At 33.1% G+C, this 9,109-nt stretch overlaps 1 long non-coding RNA gene across 1 annotated transcript; it reads right to left on the bottom strand.

Annotated features, from left to right (window-relative positions):
- Positions 6,187-8,815, bottom strand: LOC109833157. Its single transcript, XR_002245142.1, has 3 exons — positions 8,301-8,815; positions 8,003-8,111; positions 6,187-6,603 (listed from the first exon to the last, which is right to left on the bottom strand). It is a non-coding gene; the product is annotated as an uncharacterized LOC109833157 (long non-coding RNA).

The raw sequence follows: 9,109 nt of genomic DNA, 5'->3' as shown, positions 1-9,109 counted from the left end.
TCGTGTTACCTACTCCAAGATGAAGAGAATGAGACTGTGTTTTATTTTGCATGGTGTATCATTAACGAGATCTTTTACCGAATATTTATCCTTGTTTTCGTGCCACCTACCGAGGGTAGTATGAGATGTTATGATACGATATGTTTTGGATGAGGTTTGGTAATGTATTATTTTTCCTTGTTGATTGTCTATACATAGGATTTTTGAATTAATATTTAGTGATCCACTATTTGAGATATATGATATATATATGAGGGTTTTCTTGTTTGGATTATGTCGCTCGACGTACCATCTTGTTAGTTTTATATATATAGTATATATTGATAGCGGCATATATGGCGTATGTTAGTAAGTGTAGTAGGTATAACTATGGATATCTAACCCTGGAGTATATTATAATTATATATGATCTACCGTATATTTATATATTAGAACGTGATCGTAGGGTATCACGCTCCTATACGTAACACTTACTATAGGTGGGATATTTATGGTCATAGCGATATACTATATAGTATATTTTCTAAATCTTAAATTATCTATTTCCTTTAGTACTATATATATAGTATATATATATATATTCTATAATATGTATAGTACGTATAGTCACCCTTTATAGTAAATAGTACGGTATAGTATGATATCAGCTTACTTAGTATAGATATATAGAGTCATGTTATAATATGTACACAATAGTATGTATATATATGTACAATTATGTATACGATATGTAAATATATGTCATACATAGTACAGCATATATGTATCTGATATATACAAAAACTATGTACATTATATCGTATAGTATATTTATGTAGCTATCTTGAGTTATCGTATTAGTATAGGGCCGTATTAGTCTAGTGACTAGAGTGAGGCGTACGTGTGTATATACCTATATTGTCATATATAATATTTTATTTGTTTATATTTATTTTTTTTTTTTTTTTTTTTATTATATATATATATATATATATATATATATATATATATATATATATATAGGAAAAGTGAATCTAAGGTGACACCCTAGGCTCCCACCTAAGGACGCGGCATAGAATCACATCATTTCCTAAAAAATTTTTGTGATCCGCTCCGTTGAACTTGATCTATACGTTCTTAAACCCAAACACACCAATTTTGGGGTGAACCCGTCGGGTTTTGACCCTTTATCCACTCGCTGTAATTTTAACGGTTTCGAATGAATAGAACTTTTTGCACGGCTCAACGAATGGTCAAAACACAACGGGTTCACCCCAAAATTGGTGTGTTTTGGTTTGAGAACGTGTAGATCAAGTTTAACGGAGCGGATCGCAAAAAAATTTAGGAAATGATATGATTCTAGGCCGCGTCCTTAGGTAGGAGCCTAGGGTGTCACCTTAGATTCACTTTTCCCTATATATATATGTGTGTGTGTGTGTGTGTGTGTGTGTGTGTACACACACACACAAACACACACACACACACACACATATATATATATATATATATGGGTATGCTTGGTATCAAGTACAAAAAGTTATGCTTGGTAGTGAGGTGTCACATCCTCCTCCACTCATTCAAATTTGGGATCACATTCACATGAGTAGGGAGTGGATGAGGATGTGACACATCACTACCAAGCACAAAATTTGTGGTTGGTACCAAGCATACCCATATTTCTCATATATATATATATATATATATATATATATATATATATATATATATATATATATGTGTGTGTGTATATATATATATATATATATATATATAGGGAAAAGTGTTCCTAAGGTGACACCTTAGATAATCATCTAAGGATGCGACCTAAAATCACATGATTGAGCTACATTGTGGATGATCCGCTCCGTTGAACTTGGTCTACATATTCTAAAACCTCAACACACCAAGTTTGGGGTGAACCCGTCATCATTTGACCCTTCATCCACGCGTATCAATTTTAACGGTTTCGAATGAATAGAACTTTTTACATGTCTCGACGGAGAGTAAAACGACGATGGGTTCACCCCAAACTTAGTGTACTGGGATTTTAGAATATGTAGATCAAGTTCAACGGAGCGGATCATCCATAATGTAGCTCAATCAAGTGATTATCATAGATCAAGTGCAACGGAGCGGATCATCCATAATGTAGCTCAATCAAGTGATTTTACGCTGCGTCCTTAGATGATTATCTAAGGCGTCACCTTAGGAACACTTTTCCAATATATATATATATATATATATATATATATATATATATAGTATATTATATATATAATATATATATATATATATATATATATAATACTATATGTGGTGTGTGTGTGTGTTGTGATGTGTGTGTGTGTGTGTTGTGTGTGTGTTGTGTGTACTATGTATATATATAATATATATATATATATATACTATATATATATATATATATATATATATATATATATATATATATATATAATATATCATTATATATATATATATATATATATATATATATATATATATATATAATATATATAGGAGTATATATATATATAAAATATAAAGTTGTGTGTGAGCATGTGTGTGTAATGTGTGTGTACTGTGTGTGTGGTGTGTATGTGTGTGTATTCGAAACTTCGTAAGTATATCCTCAATATTGAATCAAAGAGTTGCAAATTCAAACAAGTTTAAAATAAAAAAACGTGCAAATTTGTGGCGAAATTGGTAAACTTTTCGATTAAATGAAAGTGTATTCATTATATTACAAGGGATAATCGTTCATATTATCTTTCCTAGCATAGAAAAAAAACAAAAATATAAAGGTATGTGGCTTACCATTTTGAAAGGAGTAAGGATGCACCGGAAGTAATGTCTAAAAAACCCAATGATTTTACAAGTAAAGAGAAAGGATTCCGCGAAGCAAGAAAACACTATTTCAATTGTCTCAATCATTTTATTAATAATGAGAGGAAAAGATAGATTCGAGGCGAGGACAAATAAATAGGGTAGAGACGACTCAAGAATTCTAAGGATTTATTCATTCGAACTTTTCAAGAAATTACCCAACTGAGTTATGAGTACGAATGATATTTCTTTTATTCTGTAAATAAGAACAAAAAACGGACTAAATCATATAAATTCATGATTTTATGGATCCATTTGTTATTATATACAGAAATTATTGAATCTTTTTTTCTCAGAGCCGTATGAGAGAAAACCTCCTATACGTTTCTAGAGGGGATTGTTTATTACATCTATCCCAATGAACCGGATCTATCGAAGATTCTCTAATCAACACAACCAAATAAAAATGGTGAGACATTACATGGTTAAAGCTAACCTGTTTGAAGTCCGGGCACAATAATGGTACTCTTTCTACTCACTACGTTAAAACCGAAATGGTTTCAAAAAAAAAATTAGTTGGTCAATTTTTCCGATATATAACACTCATATCGATAAAATGATTTGAACCATTTACTAGAATAAATAAAGGGCACCTTGCCCTTTATTATCCAATGCCGAATCGACGACCTATGTATAAAAAAGAGGAATTTTTTGATTTGCATAAAAAAAGGAAATAAAATGAAAAAAATAATATATACATATAAATATAATATGAATATTTTCAAGTAAATAAAGAACAAATAAAAAAAACAACTTTGTTGACAATTATAGATTTTTTGTCTGGTCGGAAGAGTCCTCCTAATATTCTGGTCTTGTATCAATTTTGATATGTTTGAATACAAACAGAAAATAGAGAGGATAGGCTCATTACGAATTAGCCCCCCCCCCCCCCGATCGTGATTTCTCCCGAGGTGAAAGAAAAATATAGGAAATCTGTCTTTTCAGAATTATCGTGCCAATAAAGGAAATATTCTTGTCATAGGTCCTGTTCCAGGTCAGAAATATAGTGAAAAATCGTCTTTCCTATTCTTTCCCCGACCCTGCTACGAAGAAAGACGCTCACTTCTTAAAATATCCCATATATGTAGTGGCACCACCCAATAGCATGTTGCCACACCCCGTATTCTTCCAGAGAATCCCCTAATTGTTCCAGAGCAACTAGAAAGAGATTCTTTAACCAGAAAGAATTCGAGTTCAGATGTAAGGATAGCTATCCAGAAGTTTTTGCACTCAATCTGTATGATGGAATCATCAAAGATTTGATATTTTCAACTCTGTCTGTAACTCACTAGAGGCTCAGGAAACAAAGAGAAGATGGATACGAACGAGATATCCAGCAACAAGAAGAAGGAAAAGGATTGAATAGAGAGAACTCCATATATATATAATATATATAATATATATATATATATATATATATATATATATATATATATATATATATATAATTTATATTTTTTATATATATGTTTATGTATAATACAATTTGTTTATATAATTTCTATAAGTACTTACAATTTGTTTATGTATAATATATGAATGACATGATTATTAATAAAAAATTTATTTTTATCATTTTTTATTTTTATAAATTTTTATATTTGTAATTTATGTCATTTCAATTAATTTAAAAAATTTATGTTATTTTTTGTAATTTTTATGTATATTTTATGCTTTATTGTTTTTTTATTTAAAAAAATAAAAATAAAAAAAACCGGGCCGGCCCGGAGCCCGGCCCGCTCAGGCCCGGGTCCGGGCTTCGGTTTTGCCCGGCCGGGCCGGCTCGGATGGACAGGCAGGTCTTTTGATAGGGACAACTTATGTCTGGGTTATATCCTAATGTTCCAACGTTTTAGTGAAATCTAGACGGTCTACATCTAATCAAAATTACTAAGTCCAAATACCCAATTTGGTGGAAAATTAGAACCTACTAAACTCATATGAACCAAGGTGCAATTTCTAATATTGGACCAACTGTATAATATAAAACTTTTCACACTTAAAATAACACGGCATCTCTTGATGTGGCTACTCTAAAGGCAAAATCGATCATGTCTCCTTTCCATTTCTCTTTGTGGGATTTCTTTACCTCTTCTTCTCTTCAAGTGGTCTCATGGAGTGCAATCTTGCATAATTGGTCAATCTCTCTCCTTAGTTCTAAATCCATGTGTGGCTTTTCCATATAATAAAGAAATTTCCATACACTCTATTAATGCTTGTCTAACACCATAGTCATATAAATAAAAAAAACAAGGAAAGAGAAGATATGTTCCTCCTCTCGCTAGCTTCAAATCCTAGTCCTTATACAATGAAGCACTTCATTATTCTCTCATAGCTTAAATTTGATGTAATTAAGTTGCCATGATGCCCAATGGTTTAAGACTTGAGCTCTTGTAGATGCTCACTTTATCACTGAGTTTTGCTCCAAGTTCTCTACATGATTAGGTTTTTTTTAAGAGTGGTAATAATGGATGTATAGTTGATTGCATCTTGAGCTAGAGCGCATTACGCCAACCAAATTAACGGTTGCAATGGGCCATTTAACTTTATTAGGCTTTGTATTTTGCTTTAGCATCTCTTTTTTCTCAAACTCTTTTGTTTGGTCTTATATATTTTAATTTTCTTTTAGTCCAACAACTTCACCCCTGAGCACATTGGATGACAATGGGAAGGACCATATAATCAGCAACTTAATATTTATTTACTTCCATTATACATTTACGTGGCATAGTTTTATTCTTACGTGCATAAAATAAGCTTCTTAGGATTTGCACATGATTGTTTGTTGCAGACAATTTCTATTTATTCAGTACCATGGTGGCTGTAATAATAAGAAAAATAAGTAAATATTCAAAAGATCTAAACGCGGATCCAATTTGATCAAGACTTAATTACAGATACAGCCCCCATCCACTTAAATATTATGAAGCTAACCATTTTTATTAAAACTTGGAACTCCAAATGTCCAAAAGGAGTTATCTTTTTGTAATATGTACCAATTTCATGAATGCCATGACATAAATATATTGCAAGGAGATCCTTTGACATTTCAATGTGTAAAACAGCAAATAAACATTTTAATGTTACGAAGAAGTATCTTACTCTCCTATAGTTGGTGAATACACACAATGTCTTATTCTCATGTAGTTGGTGAATACACACACTCTACAGTTCATGTACAAAGTAACGAAGAGAGAACTTTCTAGACACCAGAGAATCCAAATGTTAATAATAATGAAAAAAATAGCACTGTAAATGACCGCAACCGCATTAAACTATGTTCTTAATCATCCTATTCACATGATATTGTTCCCCAGAGAACGGTAAACCAAAAATGAAAGATAAAACACCTTTTGATATCAATGAAGAACTGCAGATACTACAAGAACTAGAGAATCCAAATCCCATATATATGTGTTGTATTCCTCATACAAGAACGGAAATTAACTTGTCACCAAACTTGAATGAGAATTTAAATTTTGTGCAATAACAAATATTACCCCTCAAGGGGGATTGAAAGTGCCTTGAGAGAAATATTCAGTCATCGCTCTTAATTTCCACGTCCATTACTGCTCATGGAATTCACATTTGTCTGAACGATGCCATCGTTTAGAGAACCGATCATCTCAACGAACTGATCATCTCAATGAAGATTGATTGATCTCGTCTGACAAACAAGAATATTGCCAACAGCTTGTCCGCTTCTTTCGTGCAACATTGCCACAACCGCACAGCTGAAAGCTTAAGAAAGAATGAAGGAAGAACTAGATAAGGGTTTTTAGCATTGTCATAATAAACTCATTTATATGAACTTAGATATCTGGATTTGAAGAAAGCACAAAAGTATGGCGAGCAGAATCAGAATCACTACAACTACTTGTTTGATTTGAACAAAGTTCTCAGTCTGAATTTGAATCTTAATCTGGAATCAGAATCACTACAACTACTTGTTTGATTTGAACAAAGTTCTCAGTCTGAATTTGAATCTTAATCTGGACTTCTCGACAAAAACCCACAAAGGTTGATTTGAACAAAGTTCTCAGTCTGAATTTGAATCTTAATCTGGACTTCTCGACAAAAACCCACAAAGGAAAAAAAATAAATTAAAAAAAAACATTTGCCATCACTAACAACCATCGCATATTTTTCTTTTAACCTTATCCTCTCTTCTATTTTTCTTTCTTCGTTCTTTTGCGTGGGCGGGGGCGGGCGCGTGTGAATGTCTTTAGCTGGTGTGAACTATTCGTGCATGTATTCATCAACTAAAGAAGCCTTTTTAGTGTTTATCTTGATACAACCTAGTGTGCACGTTTGCATACAAAATCTCCAAGATTGCAATGAAATTGTGATATTAAAGTGTCATTGTGCATCCTCCCTAAGAGTTCATATATCCAACCATCCTGCAACATCAGAGGTATATAGTCTGAAGATTTGGCTTTCAATCTATCTCTAGATGAATGGACCAAGATAAGGGAATTTTATCTAATTCACAGTTAAAAAGAATGCTAGCATGCACCATAAATCTTCCTCCTACACATTAGGGAACAACATCACCCTTTCAACAGTTGAGTATCTAAATTCCCTAATTAGTCCAATAGATGTTCGAAAGACTTGACCAACTGTTACAGTTTCTGTTCCTAGCCCCCCCCCGCCCCCCCCTCTGAAGTACGGGATGAGGACATTCACAAGGGTATCAAAAGAGTCAAAATAACTCCAAGCTAAGGGTTTAATAACCTCAAATAAATTATCTTCTTTCATCCCAGCCTATTACTAAACAACGCCCATGGTGTTAACATCTGTCTCCCCTCCTTTCCAATTATCTCCCTCTAAAAATTCAAGTCTTTTGAATTATCTAGTTAAGGATGCCAATGGTCCAAATTGGGCAGCGTATAGCTTCTATTAGTACCTAATTATAACAGACAAGGATGCTGAGGAACAAGTCACCTTGAATACAGACTAATGAGGATGCAAATTTCACGAACTGACACAATTAGCCAATGAACATGACAAGCCAGGGAGGATTTGGTTCTAATAAAGAATACAGGACTTCATCCAACTTAACAAGCTGCCACAGGGCACGCTCATTCACAAGATTTAAATCTCCACGAGGGCAGGGCTCCATTGAGATGATAAAACTTACATTGTGTCCTCGCTCCAGTGTTGAAAAGTAAATCTCATAAAGAGCATATTTGGATGTCGTCTAATTTGTTGAGCTCACCCATGATTCCTCTCGGTAGGAGATAATAATACTGAGAATAGAAGAATGAGATTGTGAAGGTTGGCGTTGGACACACAAAAATAAAAACAAAGAAAATAAAATAAAATAAGGAAAAAAAGAAAAAGTAGTCCCAACAGAAAAATACTTAACCTTAGGTTGAGGGTACAGAAACGACACTTCCAAAAAAAGAAAAAGTAGTCCCAACAGAAAAATACTTAACCTTAGGTTGAGGGTACAGAAACGACACTTCCTAATTACTCAAATGTTGTTATGGAAGACATCCACCCACCTGTAACAATGATAATTGCTAACATACTCCCAAACTAGATGAAACTGCAATTACAATATTTTAGTAAAGATATAATACCCCAGCAGCACTCGTAGAATATCAGAGGAGCCTGATTCCCGAACAACCAAAAACACGATGTTGTTTATACGATTAATCTTGATTAGTAAAAAAGTTGTGCATAGCCTGAAAATAACCAATCTTAACCTAGAAAGATGGGAAAGTGGAAGAGAAATAATTGTCACACAGAAAAAGCTTAACAAGACATAACAGTGCATTTGTTGATATTATCCTCAACTTAACCACGAGAAACCAAGAGTTTCATACCTGAATCTGCATCATCCTTTCTAGCAACATGGGAGGACCTAGTTCATCTTATGATTTTTTCCTCACAGCTATAACTGAATATAATTTTGCAAAACTAAAGTATGAAATCAAAATATTTCTTCATAAAGCTAAACATGAAATATACATGCTTGATGCCCACTCCTATGTTTGGTACAGATACTTGAAAGGCAAATGCTTAAACAAGGTCTAACCCTCACAAGATAACTCCTAAGAATTATCAATGATATACTAATAAGAATGCCAGCAAGAATGGAAGGTTGAACTTCTTTCTTCTGAATTTGCTTTTTAGCCCTTTATGTTTCTTCCAGGCAAGGTTTCATGCTAAGTCGTGACTCAAGACGACAGGGATACTTTTTTTATCCCATCTTAAAATCTGCTAATGTTCATATTTCTGT

Source organism: Asparagus officinalis, chromosome 3, assembly GCF_001876935.1.
Source record: "Asparagus officinalis chromosome 3, Aspof.V1, whole genome shotgun sequence".
NCBI classification, from domain to species: domain Eukaryota; kingdom Viridiplantae; phylum Streptophyta; class Magnoliopsida; order Asparagales; family Asparagaceae; genus Asparagus; species Asparagus officinalis.
The sequence above is the reverse complement of the archived record's forward strand: the minus strand, read 5'-3'. Positions and strand labels throughout refer to the sequence as shown.